Consider the following 20,319-nt stretch of genomic DNA (forward strand, 5'->3'; position numbering starts at 1 on the left):
AGGTTGTAACGACAGCCATAAAAACATTGATGCTGAGATCAGCTAAAATAAGACGTACAACAGTAACAAAAAGGAATTACTTAATAACTTAAATAAGACGGTGATTTTTTTTTTTTGCCATTCGTTAATCCGGTCCGATACTGTAAAAGGCCGGAGAGAGAAGCTCTAAAGAGTATCTTGCCACAGAAAGGCTTGTAGTTGATGCTCCAAAACAGCTGTGGCGCATCACAGCCAATCCTTAAAGAGAGAGAAGGGGGCAGAGAGAGAGAGAGGGGATTACAACTGATGGATATTATATTAAGGATTACAACTGGCTAATAAACATGATCATATATATTATCTTGTATGTATAATACTGGCCGCTGACTACCGCAGAACTATTTAGTACATGGATCGAATGAATTTCGTCATTTGCTAGATCTTTTTTTTTTATCCGTGTCATTAGCTAGGTCAATTGCCAGATAAGCTACAGAGTAAATTTGGTGACGCAAACGATGATGGTTGGTCATATACTGAGGAGGGACCGGGGGAGTGTGCTGCACAGCTACGTGCTGTGCGGCCGCCGGCACCGCCTTGCCGGCATCGGTCCAACGATCGGAGACATCCATTACATAGAGCTCGTCGAGTACTACAAGTGTACCAAAAATCAACTCAATCAAATATCGTTAAGTACTTCATCGGAATACATATAACTTGGAAAAAAATGAATCCTAATGGATACGAAACACTGGATTAAAATCACTGAATCCATTCTTTTCGAATTATATGTATTCCGATGAGGCACTTAACGATATTTGATCGGGTTGATTTTTGGTAAACTTGTAGTACTCGACGAGCTCTACGCAGTGGACATCTCCGATTGTCGGGCCTATGCCGGCAAGGCGGCATCGGCGACCGCACAGCAGCACACTCCCCCGGTCCACTGAGGAGGGCCACGTCCTTTTAGATGGATTGTTGTTTGGCTTAATTTGTGCCTGTTTATTGGCCGGTAGTTTAATTCTGGGCACTTTTATTCTCGTCGTATTATATACTTCCCGGCTATGTTTTATGTTTTTCTGAGGGAGCTTCAAAGCGAGAGTTGGAAGGGATTACCATCTTTAGTTTACAACGGTACACAATATTTTCTTTTAAATTGCATTTTTCTAAGTTGTAGTCATATTAACAAGATCCACTCTAAGCTCTATTATTTTTCAAGTGCTTTATCCTTTCTTTAATTTTCTTCATCAAATGATAATCTATTTGTTTGGTGACGTTTAAAAAACGAAATCGAATATTAGTATTAAAGTATGACCAAGAAGTGTAGGATTCTTGTGCCACTCTATATAAAGTTTGAAAAAAAAAAAAAAAAAGGCTCCTATATATATAAAGCACTGGGATCTCCTGGATGCTCGCTGAAATTCTGCGGGAAGAAGTAAAGTTTTTACAATTATTGGTGATCGCCGACGAGAAGTTAGGTTTATACAAGTGAGTCAGTTCTTTCAAATCCTGACCGTTGAATAGTTAAATTTAATGGTGATCACTTGTCACACTTTCAAATCGGATTGGAGGATCCTCCAATTCTTTGAATATTGGAGCTAGAGGAGTTCAACTCAGCAAATGCTGCCGTCTTGGTTTCCTTTAACCCTATTGTAGGAGTGTTTGGGAGCTGGATTACACATTTTGGGATTCTTGTGTTTCGGAGGAAATTGCAGAAGCATTATGCTAGAATACGTTCATGGAATCAGAGATGGATGCACAATCTCAGAATCAGCTATTGTTTTTCTTAATTTGGATTCTCCTTTTGCATAAAACCGAAAAGACTAACTTACACCGACCAGTTTTCCAAAAAATTACTACCCTTGTAATTAGTAGTAAATCTTAGGCAATGGCAACATCATAAGAAGTTAAGAACGCACATCATATTAATCTATTCTCCAAATTCTACACCCAAACACTACTTTGTCTGAAAATTTATTTTGCAAATATCATTTAAACACTTCTACATATGCTTAGAGCAAGTCCACCTGTCGATGCCAAAATGGCATTACAAAACCTATTTTTAGCTCATTACAGTGTCAAAAAAGTTTGTAAAAAAAAGAACAAAAAAAAAAAAAAAAAAAACAATAGTAATGCACTGGTTTGGTGCCATTTTGGCACAATCTCAAAATCAGGGTACTGGATTAAACTCATCTCATTTTTTGATTCAAAATCAAGTGACTTGGATAAGGTGGGTTGTTACGTGTTGTAGTAACAACAGGTAACATTAAGATCCAAGCGGGCCAGAGCCAAGCCCTTGTTGGTGAAAGTGAGTCTCGAAAGAGTTCTGTAATTGCATTAATAGAACGATTCTACGACTCTTCGGCAGGTACTGTTATGATAGACGGAAAAGACATGAAACGGTTGAACTTAAAGTCGCTCAGGCTTCAAATAAGATTAGTTTCTCAAGAACCAGCACTCTTCGCGGCAAGTATTTTCGACAACCATGCCTGTGGGAAAGACAGAGCAACTGAAGCAGAGGTCATTTAAGCTGCTCGAGTGGCAAATGTTCATGCCTTCATCATCGGATTACACTATTCATTTCTATTTTTTTGCCAAGATGACACTATTCATTGCCCAAAAATGAGATTGACGATGGAAAAATGGCATTCATGAGTGTGAATGCTCTAAGTTATTTGAGATATTTTGCATGGATTTTTCAATGAAATAGAAGAAAGGAACAAGTGAACCACTCTTGTGTAGTTTAATGAATGCTATTGAGAGGCCATCTCTGCTGGTTATAAGAGATCAAAATACACGGCAAATTTAATCATCCATCCAGTCTATTTCTCTCCATCGATTCTACTATTCGTTCTATTGGTCAGTTGTATTATCAAAAAATGGCAACTTAGCTTGAAATAGTCGTGGAGCATGCCGACTACCAATTTGTGCAAAAATGTGTGTTCCTACCATTACTGATCAAATTATCGTCGAAATGGTCAATTACACATGGTAACATCCTTCCATCGAAGGTAATTATCGATTCTCATTCATTGGTGAAACCCACCCAAACAGAGGAATCTTTCATGCCTACAATCAACAAAAACTTGATCAAATGTGGGGGCGCTGCAGCTCCAGGAGTTTACAATAAGCCCCCTCATGCCGGCTAACTAGCTCCGAATGGCTACCTTGTTCCACAATCCGCCCATCTTGGATCACTGCAATGCTATCCGCTCCCCTGATCGTCGACAACAGGTGAGCCACAAGCACGGTGGTCCGACCCCACACGAGCCTCTCAAGCGCCTCTTGCAACACACTCTCGGATTCTGCATCGAGCGCACTAGTGGCCTCGTCCAGTAAAAGTATTGCGGGGTCCTTTAGAACTGCCCGTGCAATGGCAATTCTCTGTTTTTGTCCTCCAGATATCTGAACCCCTCTCTCTCCGACCGGGGTTTTGTACCCCTCCGGTAGTCCGCTAATGAAGGCATGCACATTTGCCACTCTGCTTCAATGACCTCTGCTTCAGTTGCTCCGTCTTTCCCATAGGCAATGTTGTCGAAAATGCTTGCTGCGAAGAGGGCTGGTTCTTGAGAAACCAATCCTATTTTAAGCCTGAGTGACTTTAAGTTCAACCGCTTGATGTCTTTTCCGTCTATCATAACTGTACCTGCCGAAGGGTCGTAGAATCGTTCTATCAATGCAATTACGGAACTCTTTCCAGACCCACTTTCACCAACAAGGGCTTGGCTCTGGCCCGCTTGGATCTTAAGATTGAAGTCATTGAAAACAAGAACGTCTGGTCGCGACGGGTACGAAAAGTCCACATGGCAAAGCTCAATCTCGCCGTGGACTGAGTCAACAGGTTCGGCGTCTGGATCATCCGCGTCAATCTTGGTTGAACGGTCCATGATGGAAAATATGGATCCCATGGCTTGACTGCCCCCGATTATCTTAGGGGCGAGACTAAGGGTGTCGGCTACCGTGATGGCTGCCATGAGTAGGATGACAATAACCTGGATGACTTCTGAGAAAGTTGAGACGCCTTTGCGGATAAGCTGGGCTCCGAACCAAAAGAATAGGGCATTAGAGCAATAGAGAGTGAGCTGAGAGAGGCCGAAGAGGATGCCAGACATTTGGCTGCGGCTGAGGCTTCGGAGCTGGGGAACGCGGAGCTCGTGGCAAAAGAGGGAGAGGATCTTGTCTTGGGCATTGAAGGCAGCGACGGTTCGGATGTTGCTCACTCCTTCCCCTGCTATCATGCTTGTCTTTGCATGTGTCTTGGCTATGTCTCCGGCGAAGCCTTTGAGAGAGAGTTGCTGTGTATTGTGCAAAAAAAAAACTGAATTAACTTTCAAGACACTGTTTCCCCCCCCCCCCCCCCCCCCCCCAAAAAAAAAAAAAAAAAAAAGAATGAAGTTCGATATACCTGTAATCCATTCAAAGAAAACGAAAACTGAGAGTTTCGTTCCCACTAGTAGAAATTTTTAACCATTGATTACTCAAACAAGCTACCCGAGATTTGAATGGTCAACTCCATTCCAAAATGAGGACTAGAGAGGATCCGATTCCTATTTAAAATTACCATTTTTATCTTTCCAATTTTTGCCATCAAATTGTAAAACCGCCGATCGATATTCCGTTATTGTAGTGACTTATATCAACCTTTCGCATTTTATACAAAGAAAGTAGTGAAGATAGATCCACAGATCCAAATAAGACTATTAAATCTGGCATTGTGAAGATCCAAGAATATAGTTGAAAGTAGGAAAAATGCCCTACTTGGACTTTTGGGACAACCCACAAGAGAATAATGAAGGTTCTAATTGGGTAGCCATCACTTTGCATACCTGAGCTAAGTAGGCTAAGACAAGAAGAGGGAAGGTGGCTAATGTGAGGAGGGAAACCCTCCAGTCCACTATGAAAGCAACTATGAATGAAGTGAGAAGGGATGTCGTATTCTGCAGTATAAATGAGATCCTCTCAGAAATGGTGGATTTCACATCAGCAGCATCCGTGGCTAGGCAAGCTGCCACGAGACTCGAGTTGTGTTCCTCCTCATCGTACCACCCAACTTCATTCTTGAGTATAGCTGACAAAAGGAAAAACATACCATCAAAAAGAATTTTTAGTGCCTTAACTATATACGTTATTCATGACATAAACAACAACAACAACAACAACAGAACCCATGTAGTCCCCAATCATTGGGGGTATGGGTGGGGGAGAATTGGAGACAGACCTAACCTTTGGCAAAATGACATTAAACACAAAATGATATTATGTACATGATCAGTAATTCAGTATGATGCTTATAATTGTCAAATTGTCCGTACACGAAAATACATTTTCAGTGGCCACTTTTGGCAACCAAGGTTGTGTTTAGTCACCGAAAAGTTACAAATCCATTACTAAAGCTGTGTGAATTCTTATTGATTTAATCTTCAGAAACTAACATACGCGGTGGTCTCTCATTAGTTGGCACCAATCCTAATTTTTATGTCACTGGATGGGGGGGTAATAAACCATTGCATAAGTCATGTATAGAGTTCTGGAGATATGTTTTGCATTGTCTATTTTCCCAAATTACACACACAACTAAGCTTGCGATGATATTGAGATTAACATTGCAGATAGGACATGACTTAATATACCTGCAAGCATCATCCTCCTCACTCTTGTAGCAAGATTCTCACCCATAATATTGAAGAAATAATGTTGTATGATGTAAGCCACCACCGTATAAAGTCCTGTGCCAAGGAAAAGGATGACATACTCCTTCGTCTTCCTCTCCATGCTTGCATGATTGCTATAGTAGAACACCCCAACCATACTGCTCAATGCAATGGAAATTGTTGGACTGACAAAACCACAGAGAATTGATCCAACCGCACCCATTATGGAATAAGGCCATTCCGGAGCATTTAGCTTGAGAAGCCGACAAAAGTACCCTTGTGGGGCTGGATTTTTCCTTTCTGATTTGACATTTGAGACCCTCTCTACCCTACCATCAGCCCCACTGTTGTATGAAAAGCTCAAACTGCTGGAGTGATGGCTAATAGATTTTGTGGCCAGTGAATGGCTTAGTTGTGGTGAGCACGTATGTCTCGTTGAAGGATTTGGGTAGTCGTGGTTTCCCATCGTTTCTTGGAATCGACATAATGAAGTGAATGCCCCACTTTTCGAAATCAGTTCGTCGTGTGTTCCTGTCTCAACGACTTGGCCTTGCTGTATAACTGCAATTGAATCAACGTTTGTTATAGTAGAGAAGCGATGGGCAACAACCAAAATTGTCCTCCCAACCATGAGGTGGTCTAGAGCTTCTTGAACAATGCTCTCGGAACCTGCATCAAGGGCACTTGTTGCTTCGTCAAGGAGAAGAATCTTTGGGTTTTTCAACATAGCTCTTGCAATCGCGATTCTCTGTTTTTGGCCTCCAGACAGTTGGACTCCTCTTTCTCCAACCTGGGTTTGCAATTGAAAGACATGAACTGTCAAAAAGTTTTTCAAGCAAAACCAACTTAAGATAACAGAAAATTAAACATATTTCTATTGTTATTGGTATAGGATTACTGACCTGAACCAGGCTTGGTTTTGGTTTAAAAACTCAAAACTTTTTTTCTTTTTGTCACTTTATAGGACAGAAATTAAACCAAGAAAAAAAATACAAAAATTACAAGCCATAATCCAAAATTACACTCTATCATTGTTATTACTGGTAGAGTTGGGAATTGTAAACAAACCTGGTTGTTATATCCATTAGGAAGCAAGGTAATGAACTTATGTGCATTTGCAGCAGAAGCAGCTGCTTCTACTTCAATCATTGTTGCATCAGGATTTGCATAGAGTATGTTCTCAGCTATGGTGGTAGCAAACAAAGCAGGTTCTTGATTCACCAGTCCAATTTGATCGCGCAACCATCTCAGTTGTAGTGTCTTTATATCCACATTGTCAAGTAAAATTTGCCCTATTTAGCCAATACATACAATTAGTATAACATCATCTATTATGCCGATCAGAATAACATTGTACAATTTTTGTCATAATAGAAGTCCTGTAGTTACCCTGATTAGGATCATAGAACCTTTCTATCAGGGAGACAATGGTACTTTTTCCGGATCCACTTCCACCAACAACAGCAGTTGTCTTTCCTGCAGGAAAGGAAATTGAGAAGTCCCTAAGTACGATAACATCTGGTCGCGATGGGTAGCTGAAAGTTACATCTTTGAACACTATCTTCCCACTGAACTCAGCTAAGCACTTCCCGTTGGAAGGATCTTGAATTATGGTAGGTCTCTGATTGATCATCTTCATTAACTTGTATCCAGCAGCTTTGCCTTTACTAAATGCCCCAAGATTTGATAATGACTGGGCTAAGCTCCTATAAATCATTTTAATTAATCAGTATGTTATTAGGAATTGGAGTTATTCAATTTAAAGTAGAGGTTCTAGTCTGAGATCTTACATGCCCCAACAACGGCAGATAAGATGGCAGTAAATGCCTTCCCTCCATCTGTTAGTCCCTCTCGGACGAAAAGACTGGCATACCAAAAGACTAGGGCCCATGACGTGAATATCATTCCATAAGTGCATCCCAGCCCCAGTCCTTTAGCCATTCCAGCCTTATATCCAAGCCTCAATGAGTGTTGTATTGCATCTGAATATGAATTGAGGGCCTTACTCTCGCCAACATACGAGTAAACAGTCCTAATTTGTGCAATGGCCCATTTAAGGTAGCGTTAAATCATACTCATTACCACACAAACAAAAATTTTGGAGCTCAAATATAATTATCAGTCATTCACTAACTTTATTGCGCATGTAAGCTCATCATTTGATCTGGAAAAAAGAACAACCATAGAACAGAAGAAAAGGTGGATCTCCTTTACAACTGTAGCATATGAATGATGCAATAGCATCATTTGATCCCCAAAAGATCAAATCCTGTAGGTACAATATGTTGATATGAAAAAGAAGGAAATCTCAAAAGAACCAAATACAACCATGCAGGATTTGGGAAACAAGCAACACAGTTTTTTTCTTTTTCTTTTTCTTTTTCTTTTTTGTTGATGGGCGAAAGCATTGTTAGAAAATTTAGATTAAGAAAAGTTCAACTTGTGACGTCCATTCTCTTAGCACCTAACTGCACTGCCTGATGTCATTTGGCCAAAGACCTCTTGGCAACAAAACTCAATTCCTAATACTTGAATAGAACTTGAAAGACTAACCTGCTCAGCGATAATACTGGCATTTGCGTATGATTCACGGCTCTTGGATGTGAGACTTGTTAGCATATATGCATACAAGCCCCCAGCTAAAGTGATTCCTGGAATCACCGCCAGACTAAGCAAAGCTAGCCTCCATGCTAATACAAAACCAACCACCAGTCCGGCCACAAAAGTGGAGATATAATGGATGAAATTTCCCACCTAAAATTCCAATAATCAGAATAAAGAAAGTTAAGGTTTAACAGTAATCAGTTTCCACAGAAACAAATATTTTCATATTGCATTTGGGAAGATCCGAGATGAAGTCTCCTCCACTGTTTATAGACGAATTTAGTTATATCAGAAAGTGATGTGTGGGACTATCTATATTATGGCCCCTCATTCTCTGAAATGGATTCTGCATTTGAGATGGATTGTGCCACCCGCCTGAGGAGCCTACATAGAGGACGACACAAATGAACTTAAATGTATTTGGGAGCCAATTATCATTTAGATTCTTGATTGTGAAGTGGACAATAGAACTTTTATAGTATAATGAAAATCTGTAAGGGTACTTGGATGATATGTGCATATAAGGATTTATAAAGCAATTTGTGAGTGAAATTACAATCAGAATCCAAAAGGCTTCTCCAAATGAGATTTTCGGATTTTGCATTCTGCAGTTAATTTCTGATAAAACATTTTGACAGGATTCATTCCCATAATGGGCTCCCAAAATAGTATCTTTATGAATCCACAAACCAATAGGATTAGGTATCTTGGGTAACATCAATAGGGTTTCAGTAAGTTTGAGATTTGATAGCTATTTGCTTTCACGTGAGGGCTCGATGCCCAGGTATATAAATTACAAAATGCTTATGTAGTCCTATGTTAGACGGAGAGAAAGACTCGATGGAATGCATTGTCATCTTATTTGTTTTGAAGAAATTAATGCCCTGAAGTCGGCTACGATTTTCCTTGTTTAATCCAATGTTTGAGCATAATCTGATGCTAGTATTCTTAAACTCTAGCCTATATTAACATAAACATGTATATATACATACATGTGTGGATTTAGATAGAGAGGGAGGGCGCGGACCTTCTAACTAATGGCATCTTGAACAAGCACGGTATCTGTTGCGACGCTGAGAACAACATCTCCAGTTCTAGCATCTGTGTCAAAGAATCCAACGTCCTGCTTCAACACAGCCTCTAAGTACTTCTTTCTCCAAGTACCCACTTGCCTCTCCCCAGTATACATCCAACAAGCAATCTCTATTCACAATACAAACCCATCAATTTTCCAATAAAACAAGTTTAACTCAACTGAATGATAACAAAAAACAAGTGCAAAGCTACAGTTGCAGGAAGTATTTGTTAGATAAGGTCATATTGATAGAGTTTTTTTTTTGTTTTTATTGTAATACAGGGTGTCCCGAGCCAGTTTGCGCACACCTCGGACTAACCTCTACAGCACCTACATACATCGAACTAATCCCTACAGCCCCTCCTACAGCCGTTTCTCACGCTTACGCGTGGGGTGAGTTGGCCTCTAAGAGTTGTTGACTAGAAGAATCGAATCTAAAACCTTAAGATGGAGCAAACACCCAAATCCAACAGTCCAGGCCAAGACCACTTGGCTAGGGCTGGCCCAAGGCCCAAGAGACCTGGGCCTCAGGCATCCAAAAAATTTTAAATTTTAGGGGCACTTCAATATTATTTGTAAATTAGTATATATATTATTTGTTCGTTTTATAACACATACGTCTTTGCTAGCTTAGTGGTAAGTTAATTTTAGTCCATGTGAAGTGTCCAAGTTTAAGTCTTTTGGGCAGCTTTTTCTTTTGAAATATTTTTTCCCCAAAAATAATGTTATTGTAACTGTCAGGTTTCGAAATCAAGTCAAATCAAATTCAAGCCAACTACTTTGACCGTTGCTAACAAAGCAATTTACATATATTATAAAGTCTAAAGCAATTAACATATAATCATGAAACATTTCTATCATTGTTGTTTAATTCTAAAAATACGTAGAACACCACCCCACAATTTAGCCTTGGCATCTAAATCCCTTGGGCCGGCCCTACACTTGGCCAATCCGGCCGGGTTGTCATATTGATAATAAATTTTTCAGTGCCGGGAGGGTACAACGTGGTGCCCGCTCATCACATCCGAGCCGTCCGATGCGATTTTGGATCGCTCGGATTTGGAGAGAAAAAAAGAAGAGAGAAAGAGGAGGAGTGAGAGGAGAGAGAATGTTTTATTATGAGCTGTCCAAAAGTGCATCGGATAGCTTGGAAGTGCCAACCGGGCACCACGTAAGATATATCTGCTCGGCACTGAAAAATTTCTCTATATGACAGAGCTATCAAATCAGAAAATGCTAGAAATAAAGTCGTCCGATCCGCTGTGTTCGAATTTCACATGCACACCATGCGGCATGCACCAGTACCATCAGCCTCCAAAGTAAGCAATTCATGAATTCATCAATGTAAGCAAGAATGCAATCCTTTAACAGACATATCCTATCTTCGGCCGTTGGAAGATCCAAAGTTTGATTAGGTGAAGGCCAAGTTGAAGAACGATTCTCTCCATCATTGTTCCCAAGGAAGAGGCGAAGAAGGAAAACGTGTGAAGATCCTGACGTAGGAGAGGTGAAGGATGGTTATCGTTGCAAGCTTTGCAGTGAAAGATATTTCAATTGATTCTGAGTGCATTTTGTTGTATCTAGTTAGCCATATGGTAAAATAGAGCGATTTTTTATAAAATGCCTAGAAATGCTAACCGAGTAACAATCAGATTATAGTTTTCTTCATAGATACAGTGAATATTCTCTAAAGTCCCAATAAATCTATCCCTATCATATCCCTTCTCATTTTTTAGGTAATATACATCTTTTTAAATGTTGCATTTTATCAACCGAAAAAAACGACTTATAATTATAACTGACACGATGTTTATACCCATTTGACGAGTAAAGTTGTTGGGTAGAGCGTGTAGCTTAAAGCACGGTATTCGTACTACGTTTCAACGTGCCGGGCATCCGCAGATAATTACAAATGTCTTCTCAGCTTATAGAACCAAGGTGAAATTACATGAAACACCTCTCATCTATACATTTTGGGCACAAACAGGGACGGATGTACATGGGGGCACGTGCCCCCACTCAAATGTGTGTCCCCACTCGAAATAAAAATATTTAAAAATAATAATTATGTATAAATTAGCATAATTATGAACGTGTGTTAATTTATAAATATACACACTTGTATATATCCCGAAAATACACATATATAATTAGTTTTATGCCTGAATTTCATCATATGGTGCATTTATACTTTTTATTTTACAAGCTATTTGTCTATTTGGAGCTATTCTTTCTTGATTTTCTTTATTTTTAACCGTTTAGGAGAAATATTTTAAAATAAAGGCATTAACAAAACTAGCTCGATCATTCTAAAATTTGTTGATGTTCATTTAAAACATACTTTAAAATTTTTGTCTGAGATTTTGTACTCATTTTTACCTAATTTAACTTAAAGTACACTTTATAAACTTTTGTAAGTACAAATGCATGCTTTAATTTTGAATGATCTTACTATGGTTGACTGAAAAAATAAACTTTTGTCATTATGATTAACAGGTGCCCCCACTAGGGTACATTCCTGAATCCGTCCCTGGGCACGAACACCCCTTAATCTTTAAAAATGCCCAAAAGCACCTTCTCACCTATAACCGTTAATTAATCAACACCCTTCTGTCAAAAGACCATTAAGATGAAAGTGTTAGCGTGGACAATTTTTTATAGATGAGGGGGTCAGTATGAGCAAGTTTCAAGGGATAGCATCGTCATTTTTTCTCATTCCATTAATAGAGTTAGCCAATTTTTTATTTTATATAGATGAGGGGGCCTGAATGGGCGGCTTTAAACATGAGGGGTCTCCTTGTCCAAAAATGTATAAATGAGGGGGTATCATCATCTACAAGTACTTTTTCATAAGTGGAAACACCCCTTTTAGGCCATGATTCCGGTAGCAATTTGCGGAAAAAACGTAGGCCTTTTTAGTATGTCGTTCACACAAATCAACAAGTTTTGGCATTTTACAATCTCACTCACAATAACTAATAACTTGTCAACAAAAGCTTTTTTTTTCCTACAGTAACTCTACTCACAAATCCATCTATAACTTATTCACTGTCGGAAATAATTTGACATTTCTCAACAACTTATTTACTACCGAAAACACATAACTTGATTGCTACAAATTTTTCCTCACAACTTATTAGGTTCAATTATTGAATTGGGTGTAAACAGAAATTTGGGGCTAGAGAGAAATTCTATGGGTTCAAATGGAATCACTCCTTAACTATGTGTTTAGATTTGTATTTAGTCATGTGTGAGGTTCAAAATGAGAAAAAAATAAAAAATGAGTAGTGAAGGATAGATTGGAGGTAACCTGCATATGAGGATATACATACAGTAACCCCTAGGTAAACGAAGCGCAAGGCACACTGCATTAAAAACAACCCAAAAACGTATCAGATCTGAGATTGTGAAAGCAACAAAGCTTAAAGCAACAAAGCTTTTGCTTCCGATGCCTGTGCAAATAGAGTTTAAGGCACTCTTTCCGTCATTGTTCGGTGGTCCGCGAGACGAGAACTTTAAAAAATACTCCTACACTTCTATGAAGAAAACTTCAAACTTTAGTTGATAATAATGAAGATAATTTGTTGAGAGCCTATTTTTGCATTTTACATTATGGCTTAATTTCTAGAACACCCCTTCAATTGGTCTTTTACCTCTTTAATTTTCATCCACAACATTTACATCTGCTGACAGTAAAAGTGGGTGAAAATTAATTTTTTGAAATTAAAAATCGAGTCCAGAAACACCTCAAATTTTAGTTTTCCTAAAATCAATATTTAATTCATTTTTTAGGTCATAGAAATTTCAAGATTATATGATATTCGATTGGTTTGACTTGTTTTGCAAAATGTCCAAATCGAAATTTTCAGCTCAGTTTGAAAAGATGCCTGTTTTAGTATTTTACATTTCTTTCGGTAAGATGAATAATGCATTTTAAAAAAATTTAATATGAATCTACTTAAATTCAAAAAAACGTGACAATAGGAGAGAGAGAGAGAGAGAGAGAGAGAGAGAGAGAGAGAGAGAGAGAGAGACCTTTGATACTTCATGCATCATGGTGTGGAAATCAGATTGGTTTTGGCCAAACCCATTAAGTACTTCGCCAAACAAGAATAAGAAGACCGGCATTGAAGAGCCGTGAATGGCTCCCATTGTCCCCAATACCATGAGAAACCAATCGTACTTGTCAGCGAACATGAATAGCTCATAAAATGCTACACTCTCTTTTTTCTCATGATCAGTTTTAAGTATTTCTTTCGTTCTTGGCTCGGTGGTCTTCTCAACAAACACGAATAGCTCATAAAATGCTGCACTCTCCTTTTTCTCATGATCTTTAAGTATTTCTTTCGTTCTTGGCTCGGTGGTCTTCGCCATTGCGGCCGTAAAAACTAACCCAATCCCAACTTCCCAACCCCTAGATAGTGATACGAACGAGAAGAGAATTGATGAATCAGAGATAATTGTTCAAATTATATATATTGGGGTTTTGGCATTGGATTAAGGTTTGTGGGAGCTAGAGCGTATCGGTAAACATTTTATTGACTAATAATATATAGATGTACAAGCGAGAATATATTTTTAATATTAACACGAGTATCATTTTGGGAACATACTCAAACATGACAATCATATCGATCTTGTTGTCAAAGTTGACATGAGAGAGGAGATATCAAATGACACATCAGCATTTAACATCTTGGTTGGAGTTGCTTCACATGTCAATTTTTCTACTTGACAAACCATGTCAAGTTTGACATACTTGGTTGGAGATGCTCTATTCTCCTTATCCAACCTCCATATCCACCCAAATCTTTTTTTTTTCTTTTTTTTTCCCAACCCAGATTCTACAATGACGATTCAAAGCATTTAACTCGTAACCCTCGCAAATAAATCAATAGGTAAAAAAACTGACAACCATGTTCATTTTGGGATTTTAGTTTTGGAATTTTGGGTGATGAGTGGAGAGATAGATAGATAGATGAGAGTAATAATTGAGAGAATTTATTGGGGACTACCGTGCGCAGAAAAATAGTCCCAAATCTAAAATTTCAAAACAAACATGATCGCATTATTTCAAACCGTGATCACCATCTATTTTAACAAACTTTTCCGGGAAAAAGTTCTCTTTCCCGAAAAAGTTTGTTTAAAATCTGGACCATTGATTACCGAAACGGACAGGTGAGATCGCACGGGTTCCGTTTCCGTGAATAACTCTCTCTCATTACAGAAATCTTTCTGCAAGACCTAGACCATGTTCGCTTTGGAACTCAAGTCTCAACCTTTTTTCTTTGCGCACGAAGCTCCATGAATCCAAACCGTCCATTCTCTTTCATGAACACTTTCATATTTCTTTTTTCATGTATCCGGCCTACCATGCCTCCTTACGAAATAAAGCTTGGCTAACTGTTACAGTGAACCAACTGGGTTTAACTCAGTTGGTCAAAACTCTTACATCTCTCTAGGATATCAGAAATTCGAGTTACGTGTTTGTGTTCTTCCATGGGGATTATTTATCCCCCTAATTAGGGCTTGTAGTTGAGTTGGGTTTAGGGGTTAAGTTGTTGGACTTAGTTATCTCGTGGACTCTTACACAATTGATGGAGTGTCCTGTGGTTTGTACTTTGTACTTCAAACATGATGTAATGGTCTCTCCTATCAATTGACAAAAAAAAAACTGCTAGCGGTGATAGTTGTGGACATGTGCAAGAGCACGTGACCATGTCATTTGACATATAAACTTTCAGATTGCGCGTATGATCCCTTATTCGAATTAAGAAAAGACATGCAGCATAAGTAACAGAGTTGAGCCCTTTCCGAACAAAGGTTGGCAAGATGCCCTTGTTAACAAGGTACACCCCACAAACAGGAGTAGATATATAAATGGACTTGGAACGCAATCAAACCTTCATTTTATTAAGTTGTTAAGTGACACCATTTCGTTATCGTCCTATTCTAGCGGATCTCAATATGGGTGTTTTTTTAATGGATTGTCGATACAACCATTGCTCCCATTAGACTTCTTTTTTGAGGATATATGGATCAAATAAAGATATTCCTATTTAGATGTTCAACGCTGCTCAACCAATTAGTTACTACGGAGTAAATCACATAGTCACCATGGCCTACCATTGACAATTCATTTTTTTTTTTTGGTCAAACGGAAATTGCCATTGACAATCCATGCTACAATGTGCATGTACTTGGTCCGTCACCAGGACAGAAAATGATGTCCCCCAGCAAAAGGTTGACCACCCTCGACCATTTTGAGGATAATTTGACAAATACTAATGTTCGGAGAATCGGAGAACACATTTTTGCACAAATTGATAAACCGCACCACGACCATTTCAATCTAAGTAGCCTATTTTGAAAATATAACTAACCAGTAGAAGGAATACTATAAACGATAGAATCGACAGAGAGATTACTACGATGAATTCATTTTTTTTGAACGGCTAAAAATGATTTTATTAATCAAAGTAAAGGATACAATGATTAAAGGGAGCACAAGCAATAGGGCATCAAAACGGGGAGAAGCATCCCGACTAGATTGGCACACAACTCTCAAAACAATCATATGCCGCTCTAGGATGATTCACTTTGCCGTGTATTTTGATCTCTCATAAGTTCCACTGGCAGAGGTGGCCTCTCAACAGCATTCATTAAACTACAAGAGTGGTTACACTTGTTCCTTCTATTTTATTGGAAAAGCCAGGCAAAATAGCTCAAATATCTTATGTAGTAGTTACCTCTTTTAGCACTTCTTCCTTAAGAAGCCCAAAAATGAAGAAGAAGAAGAACTTGGCTAAAACACTCCCATCAACTTATCATTTTATTAGTAGAAAGAAAAATGGTTTTTCCATACATTCAAAACAGAGTCGTCAAGCGAAGGGAGTAGTGTGGGCTCCCCAATTCAGGTGAGTGTGAGAGAGCAAGCGTGCTAACAGATTTGGACTGAGAGGGCGAAGTTGATTGTAAATGAAAGTTGAAAAGGTGATGTTGATTGATTTTTTACTTGAAGGTAATGTTGACAAAACGTAATAGTTGAAGGAGTATTCTTGAAATTAAGCCTTACATAATTGATGTCTAGCACTTTGGGAGTGGATTTATTTTTCCACAATCAAATCATAAAGCTCGATGATACAACCACAATCCGAGAATCAATCTTAGAGGAGCTTTTTGAATTCTGATTTTGCATCCTCCAACCACCTTCAAACCAAAAGACAATAATTTACTCCTTGTATGTCATTAAAGGACTGTACGTAAATCCTAGAAAAGGGGCAATATTGTCAAAAGCACATCATAATATACTTCATAATTTATATAGTTCACAATCCAAACTCTAGAATCTAAAAAACATATACCTCCCATAACACCCTCATAAACCCACAAAAGTAAAATAATGATTAATCTACATTAAAAGTGGTTGAAAATTAATTTTTGAAGTTAAAAATCTAATCCAGAACACCTCAAAATTTTAGTGTTCCTAAAATCAATATTTAGTTCATTTTATAGGTCACAGAAATTTCAAGATTATATGATATTCAATTGGTTTGAAAATTTTGATTTTAGGAAACCGAAATTTGCAGCTTAGTTCGAAAAAGTACCCCTTTTTTTACAATTCTTTCGGCAAGACAAATAATGCATTTTAAAAGAATTTAATATGGATCTACTTAAATTCAAAAAAAAACGTGACAATAGTACCTAATTTTTTTCAAAACCCAGAAAGAGAGAGAGAGAAAGACCTTTTGATACTTCATGCATCATGGCGTTGAAATCAGATTGGTTTTTGCCAAACCCATTAATCATTTCGCCAAACAAGAAAAAGAAGACCGGCAATAAAGAGCCGTGAACAATGGCTCCCGTGGTCCCGAATACCACGAGAAACCAATCATACTTGTCAGCGAACATAAATAGCTCATAAAACGCTACACTCTACTCCTTTTTCTCATCAGTTTTAAGCGTTTCTTTCGTTCTTGGCTCGGTGGTCTCCGCCATTGCTGCCGTAAAAACTAACCCAATCCCAACTTCCCAACCCCTAGAAGAGAATTGATGAATTCCAGATAATTGTTCAGTCTATTTTTAATATTAACGCAATTATCATTTTGGGAACTTACTTAAACATGACGATCATATCGATCTTATTTGTGAATGTTTACCTCGTATCTGGCAGGTCATGCTATTTCGTCGTGCAAAACGTTCTTTTCACTAAATCTCTAGTTGATATGTTCAAATCAAAACTGTGAGCCTATCAATTTTTTTGAACGGCGAAGAATAATATATTAATAAGAGAAGAAAGGAAGAACAAAGATAAAAAAACAAGCAAAAACAACGGCATCACAACGCCAAGGATACATACCAACGAGGTTGACCCCTATCCCAGCGCCAATTAATGAATGACGTTTTTAAGCTCATTTTCATACCTTAGTCCTCCATATCCACCCAAATTTTTTTTTTTTTTTTTTACTTTTTCTACTCGAACCCCAATTCTACAATGACTATGAAAAATCATTTAACTCGTAACGCTCGCAGATAAATCATCAATCGGTATAAGAACAGGTTATGTTTTGTTCTTTAATATAGACAACGATCATTTTAAACCATGACTATTTATTTTAGACGATTTGTTTATATTTCTATCAATGCCCAAGAATTGAGTTCTGCTACACACACAGCAAATCTGTGCACAGATTGTGCACAGATTTCGTTGTGGGGCCCACCACGGGTCCCACACAAATCATCCGAATCGTTCATTAAATGTAAAACATTTTTTAAAGGGTCCACATAAAAAATAAGCTCAATCCGATACCTATAAGTACTTCATCCAACCATCTAACTTTTCATTCAGATTTTCGGATAATGAAAAGTTATATAGCTGGATCAAGCACCTATAGGTATCGGATTGAACTTATTTTCTACGGGGATCCTTGAAAAAATATTTTTACATTTAATGAACGGCTCGGATGATTTGTGTGAAACCCGTGGTGGACCCCACAATAAAATCTGTGCACAATTTGTGCACAGATTTGCTGTGTGGGTAGACTTTCTGCCAAGAATTTTATTTTATTAATATAACGATGTTCTTTTTGGCAAGAACTATGAGATGCAGTCTGATAATCCATGCAGGGCCAGACGAGCCCAACCCAACGCAGTGGGATTTGGTGGCCCATAAATAACTTTACCCACTCGAGAGAAAACTTATCAAATAAAGCCTGGCTAAGAGCATCTCTAATCCTTACCTATTTTATTACCCATACTCAAAATTTGAGTAACAAGCTTAAAAATTCATCTCCAATGTTATACCCATTTGCCTACCTATTTTGAGTTATACCCATTTTCAAAGCTTATTTTCACTCTCATTAATTACAAGTGTGTCACTCATTAATTACAAGTGTTTCATTCAATAATAGATTTGGGTACAAATATGATCAACATTGGAGATGCCTTACCTAAATCAAACTTTTGACTCAAATTTCTACTCAAATTTTGGTGGAAAAAAAAAAAGGTAAGAATTGAAGATGCTCTAACTACTAGCTGTGAATTTTCACTACTAGAGGGCATTTGTACAAACACGTGACCATGTCATCGTAACAAGGTAAACCCCACAAAAAGGAGCATATGAAAGGACTTTAATGTAATTAACCCTTCATTTTACTAAGTTGAAGTATTTTTTTTTTTTTTTACGGGCAAAAATAACATTTTATTGAAGAAAAACTAGAAGTTGTTAAGTAACACCATTTAGTTATCGTCTTATTCTAGCGATCTCAGTATGGATTGGGTGGATTGTCGATACAATCATTGCTCCCATTAGACTTCTCTTTTCAGGATATGGATCAAATAGAAGATATTCCTTTTTAGATGGTCTACGCTGCTCAACCAATTAGTTAAATCAAATAGTCACCATGGCCTGCCATTAACCATCCTTGTCAATCCAATGGGGTTAGGCATTTAGGGTTGCTCTATGGTGGTGGTTGTGTAGCGCCTTGGTTGTGGGGGGGTGCTTATGTAGGTGGTCGGGATTGTGTCCACGACAACAGTGATGGCGGCTCCAGTTTGATTCCGATGAGAGAGGGTCATTTGGTTTTAGCGTGATGTTGGTTTTGGTGGCGTAATCATGATGTTAGTTGTCTGTGGCAGTCCGTGGAGTTGTTTGGCCACTTTAATTAAGGGTAACAGGGAGTTTGCTGTTGGGGAGATCTAGTGTTGTCGATAGCTTCGACAACAATGCTTGCCTCCCAACGGCAAATATGATAAAAATAAATTAACGGACCGGAGTGGATTAGCAAATGCCACCTCCTTGGTCTCCTATAACTCCCATTTTAGGGCTGTTTGAGAGTTGGATTTTTACATTTTGGGATTTTACATTATGTGATCAAAAAACACATCATAGTATATTCTTTCGATTATACTCCCAAACAAAACTCTGTTGAAAAATTTAATTCTGCAGATATCATTCAAACACTTTCGTATTCCATGGTGATTATAATCCAACATCTACAATTCAAAAAAAAAGAAGGGTCCCAGTTTACAATTTATACTTACAGTGTTTGTGCAAGTGCACATGCACACTGTGTTGCTGCTAACATCATTAATCAAATAATTGTCAAAAAGGTCAAGGTGGTGATCAATCTCCTGCTTGGGGACCTCAGTTTCTGCTCCGGTGACAGACCAATTGAAGTACACATGGTAACATCCTTTCATCCAAGGCAATTAATTATTTCCCCATTCATTGGTGAAACCCACCAACTTTATGATCAGACATTAGGACCGCCTTTTAGATTTGGATTTGTAGGTAATAAATGTAAAGAGAAATAGATTAATGATTGAAAATAGGAATAATGATTGAAAATAGATAGAGAAAAAAATAAAAGTAATGATTGAAGAGAAATAGGATAATGATTAAAACCCAAAAATTTTAAACGAACGGGGTCTAGGAGAAGGCCACTTCTAGATTGCACACACGAGGGGTGGTCCTCTTGCGTAGTGGGTCACAATCTCCATCCTTACAACACA

The 20,319-nt window shown here is 38.2% G+C and overlaps 1 pseudogene; it reads right to left on the minus strand.

Moving 5' to 3' along the window:
• Nucleotides 1-2,921: 2,921 nt before the first annotated feature.
• Nucleotides 2,922-17,319, minus strand: LOC131304876 (ABC transporter B family member 19-like; annotated as a pseudogene).
• Nucleotides 17,320-20,319: the final 3,000 nt, after the last annotated feature.

The sequence above is a fragment of the Rhododendron vialii genome, chromosome 10a, assembly GCF_030253575.1.
Source record: "Rhododendron vialii isolate Sample 1 chromosome 10a, ASM3025357v1".
NCBI lineage: Eukaryota > Viridiplantae > Streptophyta > Magnoliopsida > Ericales > Ericaceae > Rhododendron > Rhododendron vialii.